This window comes from Nomascus leucogenys, chromosome 9, assembly GCF_006542625.1.
Source record: "Nomascus leucogenys isolate Asia chromosome 9, Asia_NLE_v1, whole genome shotgun sequence".
In the NCBI taxonomy this organism is placed as follows: Eukaryota; Metazoa; Chordata; class Mammalia; order Primates; family Hylobatidae; genus Nomascus; species Nomascus leucogenys.
In genome coordinates, this window is record NC_044389.1 from 28540570 (window position 1) to 28550794 (window position 10225).

The 10225-nt window shown below is 34.6% G+C and overlaps 1 protein-coding gene across 1 annotated transcript in view; it reads right to left on the bottom strand.

Moving 5' to 3' along the window:
- Positions 1–7450, bottom strand: part of PLA2G4A (phospholipase A2 group IVA) — a 168331-nt gene extending 160881 nt beyond the window's left edge. The window contains exon 1 of the mRNA XM_003264476.3: positions 7315–7450. The gene's annotated coding sequence lies outside the window, so the exon portion shown is untranslated. The remainder of the gene's footprint in view (positions 1–7314) is intronic.
- Positions 7451–10225: the final 2775 nt, after the last annotated feature.

The window sequence follows — 10225 nt, forward strand, 5'->3', positions numbered from 1 at the left end:
ATACTGGGGTATTAATTCATATAAATAGCTTATTAATACTTATTAATACATAACATATTGATCAACCAAATCAAATTTGTCAACCTAAAACATATTTTAAACAGATTGTAAGAATTTCTGCAAACAGTGAATGAGTTTCACAAATTTGATTCTTTCTTTTATTGCTTTTCATTGACAAAAAAGGCATCATTACAGACAATAATAAAGATGAGAGGGAAAAAATGCATGTAAATATTGTGAAGCTTTATATATATAAAATGTAAATCTCTGGTTGTCACCAGCTCAAAAAGTAAGTACCAAGTAATAGATTATAAGTAAGCATCAAACAGATTTGCAACTAAATCTTTAATTTACCAAGAAGCCTCTTTTAAATTACAATTGTTGCTGTGACAAATCTTTCTAAAATGGGTTAGTGGCATTTTCTTCTAAGAATCAAGGATATAACAGTATTTTAAAGTTATTATCCGAACATGTATTACCATTGATCACTGAAAGTGAACTACAGAAATTTCCTAGTGTTATCTCTTTGAGATCTAAGTTCATGACCTCAGCAAATTTCAAATTCATCCACCTCTTCTTCATGGCAGTTGAATGAAAAGGAAGTTGATAACCTGTTTGAGTTTTGTGGTAGACACAACAGCGGCTAATGGATATTAAGAAATCATAATTATAGATGCAGCAGTCTATACAGAATGATCCCATAACTGTGTGCATCTTTAGACACTTTTCCCTGATTGCTTTTCATTAAATTCTTACATAATTGCTCCAAATTATTTTTCAATACTTTCATAATATTGCATCAAATACATGTTTTAAAAAGTCCACAAAATGAATTGCCTTTTTGTTTCAAAATTTAAAACACCATTTATCTGCCTCAAGACTATCCTAGGCAGACACTGTCTCTTCTTATAGATCCAAGAATTCTGCAAAAATGCTTTTTTCCATAAGGGGTGAACATCCCAGTTTACTGCCTGTGTACTGCATTTAACCTGCTTATCCTGTCAAAACTGTGGGCATAAAAGTATGGGGCAAATAAGAAGTGTGTCAATTTACTGACTGAAATTCAGAAGCCATGTGCTGACCTAACGTTTCTAGTGGCACAGTTGCATCCAGCAGTAAAACCTGACCTAGTATGCATTATTTATTACCACATCATAGTATGTATACTAAGCCAAGTGTATAACTAACATTGGGTTTTACCCCTGAGAAGGAGTATCTGCCTTATCATAAGCTACTGAATTATTTGGAAAGGTAAAATAATAATTTTTTTGTCCAAATGATAAATCCAAGGTCAGAGTAACCATTTTGATACAAATGCTTTATGCCAACTGCCAGGTTTAATAAGAGCCAGAAAGCGCCATAGGTTCTGTAGGTTATACTTAGAAAATTCTAAGAAAATTCTCTACTACCAACCTGAAAGCAAAACATTTGGTAAAATCAGTACTTTTTACATAACTCATGAAATGTGTTTATTTTGTATTTTTAGATAAAATGTAATATATTTTATTTTCTTAAAGTAGTATACATACTACTGTACAAAATACTATATAGCTCCAAAATTGCACAACCTCCTCTATTACGTCAATCAGTAATCAAGTTATAAGGGCAGAACAATTGAGTTATTATGGAAACATGCACCAGGAGAGTGGACTTCCTGGGCCTTCTCTAATAATTTTTCTGATGTTAACTCCAATAGAAAGAGTGTGACAACCTCAAATAATACACACTAAAACTAAAAATATAAACCAATATATTTAAACATTTAAATACATCAAAATGGAAATCATAAGGCAGACATTAAAAAAAAGAAAAAACATTCGACTTTTCAACAGCTCTTTTTCACGTCTGTAAAATGTGGATAGTAACACCTGCACTGCTAACTTATACAGTTATTGTGGAAATAAACAAAGTTCATAACCAATCTCTTTATCAACCACAAAGCCTGTGAAAATAAAAAAATACTGGGCCTCTGATTTTTTTCAAACTAGATAATGAGAAAACAGCTTGTAAATTAAATAACAAAACAAAAACCTAAGCAAGTATAAGCTGAGTATCATAAATACATGAGTTTTCTGTACTGTAGAAGAATATATATTATGGACATTTGTTTACTAATTCAAAGCACACTGTTACCTAAAATACCGATTTTTTTTCTGAAGACTCCAGAAGTCAAGCAAATGAAGTGGAAGATTGGGGAAAAGGAAGCAGTTGATTCACAACTGCATATGCCAAAAAGGAGTGGGAAGAAAAATGAGAGCCAATTTGGTCTATTATCTTCAATGGAGAGTGATGGCTAAACTCTGACGCTGATAACTTTCAGCGTCAGGTGTCTGCTGAGTTTCTCTAAGCTCGTTTGAATTCATTTAATAAGTGATTAGACTGGTTAAGGGTAGCTTTACACATCTGCTTATGGTGAGCATTGAGTTGTTTATGCTTATTTCATTTTTTTGCATAAGGAAAGGTAAACTGTATTTTCAAGGTATGTTGTAAGATTTGCACTAAGAATCACAAAAAGAATTAAAAAACTTAGAATCACATAGCAAAAGTAGCAAATATATAATGCATCCTTTATTAAGAGGCAAGTAATGGTTTCGGAGGACCAGAATAACCTCTGCTCTATTTACTGTCTTCTTTGGAAAGAACTCCAGAACCAACCTTTTGGTTCCCCCAACTATTTATTACCCTAATAGTCAAGGGGTAGAAGACAAAGAGTTGGCCAGAACTGAAGTTCGTTTTCTCTAAATTGGTTGTTCACAACCAATAATATTATTTTCCTCACAAAACTTTTTTTTTTAATAAGAAACAAAGTCTCGCTCTATCACCCAGGCATGAGTGCAGTGTGTGGTCATAGCTCACTGCAGCCTCAAACTCCTGTGTTCAAATGATCCCCCTGCCTCAGCCTCCCAAATTGCTGGATTACAGGTGCATGCCACCATATCCAGCCGATTTTTTCAAAATTTTTAATAAAATTTTAATTAATCTTGCTATTTGACCAGGCTGGTCTCAAACTCTTGGGCTCAAGCCTGCCAAAGTGCTGGGATTACAGGTGTAAGCCACTGCACCCAGCCTTACAAAACTTAAAACAGTCATCACACCACCCTTAGTCCTAACTATATCTTCTTTACATTATTCAGGCCAGGATGTCTCTGGGGCTGGGTTTTAGCCATCATCTCTGAACCCTCCAGTTTTCCCATCGTTTGTAAACTATTAGTCTATGAGAATAAAAAATAATTTGCTCTCATTTTTCTACGTATTCTCACCCATTTTTAAGGGGAAGGTTTCAGTAAACACTAAAAATAACCCTCCAACAATGAGAAAAACAATGTTTATAGAATTTCTACTTCCAGTTCAAAATTTCATCTATATCGTTAAGACTCTTAATATTCTTCAAAATTACTGAGGACCCCAAAAGGGCTATGATTATGTAAGTTATATCCGTTAATATCTATCATATTTGAAATTGAAACAGAAAATTTTTAAAAATCACATTGAAAGAGGCAATTCACAAACATAGACATATAAGTGGCCACTATGAAAATTGCTCAACTTTGTTCAAGAAAGAAATGTAAATTTAAGCAAGATACCATTTTCGTATATCAATTATCCAAGTTGTTGGATTTGTTGTCATTTGCCCTGTTTGATGATGGCACCCAGTATTGACATAGAAAACTCTACTCTCTTACATTGCTCATAAATGGTTACCACATTCCTCAAGAACAAAATGTCAAAAATAACCACTAGCATTCCATGAGATTTTGCTAAATATTTTAAAGAATCCTCAAAATACCCAACTATTATTATTTCTATTTTACAGTTGAGAAGACAACATTTTAAGGATATAAAGTAATTGGATTATCATCTCACAACTTGTAAGTAGTAAAATTTTTGTTAGAACCTAGAAAATAAACTTTAAGAATCTACCATAAGGAAATAAACAAAAATGTATACAAGCATATATTAAAAAGGCACTAGATAAAATTTTATTTATAATAGTGGAAAATTGTTATCAATCTAAATATCCAACAATTATTTATAATAGTGGAAAACTAATCTATCTAAATATCCAACAAGATATAATTGGCCAATACAACCTATATACAGACTAAAAATTTCATATAGTAAGAGCAATACTCTTCTGCTCATGGATAGATTGCCATTACTTGCATTACACACAGTAGGGACTTAATAATATTTGTTAAATATGTGAATACAAAATAATGCATGATTATTAAAAAATCATGTTTTAACAATGTATTTCATGAATGAGGGAGAAGCATGTTACAAAAGAGCATGAACAGTGTGACCACAATTTTGTAAAACTACATGTATATATAGAAACATATCCAGATGTATAAACATGTATATACATGAACTTCTTGTCTGTCTCCTTGCTGATGCATACTGGGTACTCAATAGATATTTGTTGATTGAATTAAGGATTGAATTACATTTTAAAAGTACCTTGGGAGAAATAATAGGTAATATTTTCTTTTTCTTCCTTGCAATTTTCTATATTTAATGAAATTTTAAACAGTGAGTGTGATTTATCTTTATAATAAACAATAGTATTATAAAAACTAATCATTCTGGGAAATGTCATTAGGAATTTTGGAATAAAAGTAGTAAATATAGACACCCCACAATCCAATAAAAAATAACTTGCATCTGATTTTCTTATTATGTTTCACTTACTGCATTTGGCAATAAAAACAACAGATGTTACGGAAAAATGTCAAGCGTAATACTGTACAGTTAATTATTATTGGTGTTGAGTCTAGAACCTAGGTCACTTGGTTTCAGGCAAGCAGTTTTTTCCATTACACCAAGTTTCTTGGAGTTCTAGAATACCAATGAATAAATGACTATGTGGGTGCTGCAATATCCACTGTTAGTTCCTTACTTATAAGTAAAATGATTTTCTAATTAATCATTTTATATTATCAGAAAACTCCAAAGTTCTAAGAAATACTGCATTTTCATGTAATATGCATTGTCTTTGGGGATTGGTGAGCTTCTTAAAGGTGTTTTTAAATTTGTGTGTGTTGGAATGGCATAATGTGCATTATTCTAGGGAGGGGTCCATACCTGTCACAAGATTGTAAAAGTGTCTTTGATGGAAGAAAAGATGAAAAAGATGAAAAAAAGAAAGAAAAAGAAAAGAAAGAAAAAACAAAAGAAAGAAAGAAAGAAAAGAGAAAGAAAGAAGAAAGAAAGAAAAAAGAAAAAAGAAAGAAAAAAGAAAGAAAGAAAGAAAAGAAAGAGAAAGAAAGAAGAAAGAAAGAAAGAAGAAAGAAAAGAAAGAAAGAAAGAAAAGAAAGAAAGAGAAAGAAAAGAAAGAAAGAGAAAGAAAAAGAAAGAAAGAAAGAGAAAGAAAAAAGAAAGAAAGTTAAAAATAACTAAAGCTATACAATCTGGAGCAAGAAGGAGGAAAAAACTGATGGTAAATAAAAGCAAACAAGAGGAAAGGGAACCACAACTAATTCTATCTTCCTCTTTTTTATTCATGGAACATAATTTTAATATGTAGATGATTCTATTTTATGACTGCTTTCTAAGTACCAGCACTAGAAAAGATAATGGGTTAAAAACATAAGCCAAATAACCTCTATGGAATGAACATTTTCAGTTGCTAAAAATCTATTTAATAATTTTTCTTTTCCTAATTAAATGTAAATGCAAAACACTTCAGAATAACTTACTTTTTTTTTTTTTTTTTTTTTTTTTTTTTTTTTTTTTTTGAGACAAAGCTTCACTGTTTTCGCCCAGGCAGGAGTGCAATGGCGCAATCTTGGCTCACTGCAACCTCCACCTCCTGGGTTCAAGCAATTCTCACACCTCAGCCTCCCAAGTAGCTGGGATTACAGGCACCTGCCACCATGTCCAGCTAATTTTTCTATTTTTAGTAGAGATGGGGGTTTCACCACGTTGGCCAGGCTGGTCTCGAACTCCTGTCCTCAAGTGATCCACCCGCCTTGGCCTCCCAAAGTGCTAGTATTACAGGCATGAGCCACTGCGCCCAGCCAGAATAACTTACTTTTTAAAAATACGTTAAAAAATGCAATGTCTTATCTCAAAAAATATGTTTCCCCTAAGGGAAGTTTGTAAAAGTCCTTTGAGCAAATGCACATTAAACACTTCTCTATGCATTTCACAATTATTGCTTAATTTAAAATTTAACTCTTCCGGAGCTAATGAAAGAAGTAAATACCTGTTTCTTATCCCAACCTCTAACTTGATTGGCAAGGTGTAGGAACCTCTAAAATGTAACTTTAAAATTCTTAACATAGCTTGTTTCACTACAGTCCTCTACAAATATCCCTTGAGCCACAATTCCAAATTTAAACAACAAAGAGAAACAAAAATACAAATCTTCTTTGAACCCAAATTATGTTGGCAAATCTAACTTTAGAATTGACACCCATTCAAACAGTACGCCTCTAATACTCTCCATCTGCCTTAGCTAAATAAATGCTGACATCATCAACCCATATGAGGAGTATTTCTTGTTCTAGTTTTGGAGGTGAATTTATTTTTAAGACTAAAATGATTATAAATTGTAGGAGACAGATACCTTCATCCACTGATACTTTAAAGTCAAATACCTTTTTTTTCTGTTTTTTTTGGAAACAAAATTACTAAAATATCCACACTCAAAATTTAACTATGTAATTTGATCAAATATTTTCAAGTATCTAGTTTTGAGCTTTTTTTTTTTTTTCTCCTGGCAAGCCAAGTAACTTAGGGGAAGGGTAGATCATCAGAACACCAGTCCGTTTACAGTTAATTTTTCAATAATCCTCTTTCTTTCGCATAATTCTGCAAAATATTGACTAGCCAGGAAAGCGTCCCATAAGTAACCAAAATGACCAATTTTTAGAAATTTAAAGTTAAGTGAGTCAACGAAGTCTCTCGCTAAAGATCGCTAGGGCTGTCAAACAGCACAGCATGCTGCTGCTCAAGTTTGGGGATCAGTAACCATTGGGTGTCATCACGTGGAACGCTAATAAGCGCCACCTCACCGCCGTTTTGAATGCTAACTTTCTGGGACTCCAACCCAAAGAAACACCTTAATCTTTGACTCCACAGTGCATTTAGATCCAGGAAGGCAAGTCCGCGTGGGTTAGAAGAAAACTGAGGTCCTAATCTGTGTTTCATTTCAAAAGGCAGAGGACATGCTGACTTTTTAAAGCAGCGAGGTTTCCCCTCCGTCCTTTCTTCCTTCCAAGTAAACTACCAAGTAAAAGCTAAGGAGGGTGGGGGAGGGAAGTGGAGCAGGGGAAGAATAAATATATTGCTTACAGTTCCCAGAGTTACCTGAGAATCTTCAGGCTCCTCAATGCCTCTAGCTTTCTGTCAGGATCCTTTTTCAGCTCCGGACTTAGAGAAAGTCTTATCCTGGGTAGGAGGGGCTAAAATATGGGCTGGTCTCCTTGCGCTTTTGCAGATGTTTTAAGGTGGAATTAAAGGGGAAGAGGGAGAACACTCTCTTCTCATAGAAGCTAATACTGTAAATGTAAATGCTTAGTTATTAGAACCAGGAGTTTGAAGTCAGAAAATATGCTTAAATAATATGTAAATTAACCAGTCCTCAATTCCATGAGTGCTGCTGTGGTTTTCTGTGTGTGCGATGTGTGCATGTGTGTGTGTGTGTGTGTGGGTGCGCGCGCGCGCGTCTGAAATTGCTACTTGTCCTTAAGTAGTAACTACTTCCTCCTTCTTTCCAAAGGAGAACAAAATTGAAAAGACAGTGAATAATCTAGAGCATTTTTGCATTATTTAAAAAGGCAAAGTTTACAACAGACCCCAAATATAAAAATGTACGTTTTTTTAAAATGAATATCAGACCACTTTAAAAATCAAATCTGTTCAAATATTTCCACTCCAGACTCAGAACACCTGTGTGGATAATAATTTCTTTGTAAATTTAAGATTAAAGGCATACCAAATAATGTAATATATATGTTGAGATTTAGGGAAGAAAATGAAATCAGATTGAATTCCAAATTTGCAATGTAAATCCCAATACCTTATAGCACTGTAATGAAGAAGGTGCACTGTTTAAATGTACCCAAATTCCAGAAGAATCAATTCATGTCTTTAAAGATTGACATGTTCATTTAGTATATCTTGTTTTTCAAACACAGGATCTTGTTTTTGCCTTTAATTAAATACTGAACTCACTCTCCTAACTCTCTTACAACATTTTCAAAGAATATAATTTCATTAAATCTTCTGGAATATCTGCTTTCTGTAGCCCAACATTCAACTCTTATTTGTTTTTATTTTTTTCCCCTAAATTCAACCTGGCATATTATAAATCTCCCCTTGAAAAAAAAAAAAAAAAAAAGCCAGTAATGTCTTTTTTACAAAGGATAGATTTATAATAAAAATTTTTCAGGCTGGGCACGGTGGCTCACCCCTGTAATCCCAGCACTTTGGGAGGCCAAGGCGGGAGGATCACGAGGTCAGGAGATCGAGACCATCCTGGTTAACACGGTGAAACCCCCGTCTCTACTAAAAATACAAAAAATTAGCCGGGCATGGTGGCGGGCGCCTGTAGTCCCAGCTACTTGGGAGGCTGAGGCAGGAGAATGGCGTGAACCCGGGAGGCAGAGCTTGCAGTGAGCCGAGATTGTGCCACTGCACTCCAGCCTGGGCGACAGAGAGAGACTCTGTCTCAAAAAAAAAAAAAAAAAAAATTCTCTTTCCAAAGAAATCCCTGGATTTCTAGAAAAGGAGGTGTATGTTAAATAGAGGAGCAGAGAGCACACTGGTAGTTTTCACCTCTTTCCCCCAGACACAACTGGTGAAAGAAAGAATCTATACTGCAGGGCATGTTCATTCTAAGACTCTAATAAAAAAGACTCCCTGGAAAAGCAGCTTCACAGTGCTTATAGAGCACAAAAAAAGTGCTCTAGTGCTTTTCTGATAACAAAAAGTTACAACTGTCAATATTTCCAGGTGATATCCAATAGTGTGTCATGCATTAAAGATAAAAAAATTATTTAAACCCTTTTAAAGAAAATGTCATTTTACGTTATGGTTAGGGTTAAAATATATGGGGAGAAGTTTGTCTCTTTCCAGCCTTACTAAATGAGGCTGATTTATCTCCACCTTTATAATGAATAAAGGCTGCTGCAGGTATGTCTTCTCTCTGAAATCAGTGCAGATCAAATCCCATTTACCCATTTTGTGGTTCTATGGCCTCCTTATCTCATCTATTTTGGCTCACTACTTGTGATCTATTGTTCACATAGACCCCTAGGTGGATAGTACAAGTTCAGATTTGCCGTCTTCACTTTGTCCAATTTCCTCCAAAAATATTTTCAGCATTGACCTACTGGCTTCAAAAACCTCCGCTTCCACCTTAGGTAAGATAGGCCCTGACTTCCATAGCGTGCTTCAGTCTATAGAATCAATTAGGTCTGAAGACCCCTCTTCACTTGATTTGTCCATCAACAAAGATTAGTCATCGGGGACCCATCTGAAACTGAGCAATATCATAGCAGCTTCTTTGAATCCAATTCTACCATTTGCACTATTTCCAGCTAATAAGTTTCATGCAGTTTGCTAGTAATTTTCCACATCTTTAAAATTTTAGAAAGAGAATAATAAACTAAGAACTAGATAAGTAATCAAAAGGAAGAACCCCAAAACTGGCCAAATTAACTAACAAAGAACACCTACTTGTCAAAAGCCATGGCTCAAAAACCCCAGGGGGTTGGGAGGGGGAACCCTGATGTTTGTATGATTGATTTTTCTTTCTTTCTTTTTTTTAATTTTACTTTAAGTTCTAGGGTACATGTGCACAACGTGCAGGTTTGTTACATAGGTATGCATGTGCCATGTTGGTTTACTGCACCCATTAACTCGTCATTTACATTAGGTATTTCTCCTAACGCTATCCCTCCCCCTGCCCCTCATCCCACGACAGGCCCCTGTGTGTGAGGTTTCCCGCCCTGTGTCCAAGTGTTCTCATTGTTCAATTACCACCTATGAGTGAGAACATGAGGTGTTTGGTTTTCTGTCCTTGTGATAGTTTGTTCAGAATGATGGTTTCCAGATTCATCCATGTCCCTGCAAAGGACATGAATTCATCATTTTTTATGGCTGCATAATATTCCATGGTGTATATGTGCCATATTTTCTTAATCCAGTCTATCATTGATGGACATTTGGGTTGGTTCCAAGTCTTTGCTATTGTGAATAGTGCCACAATAAATAT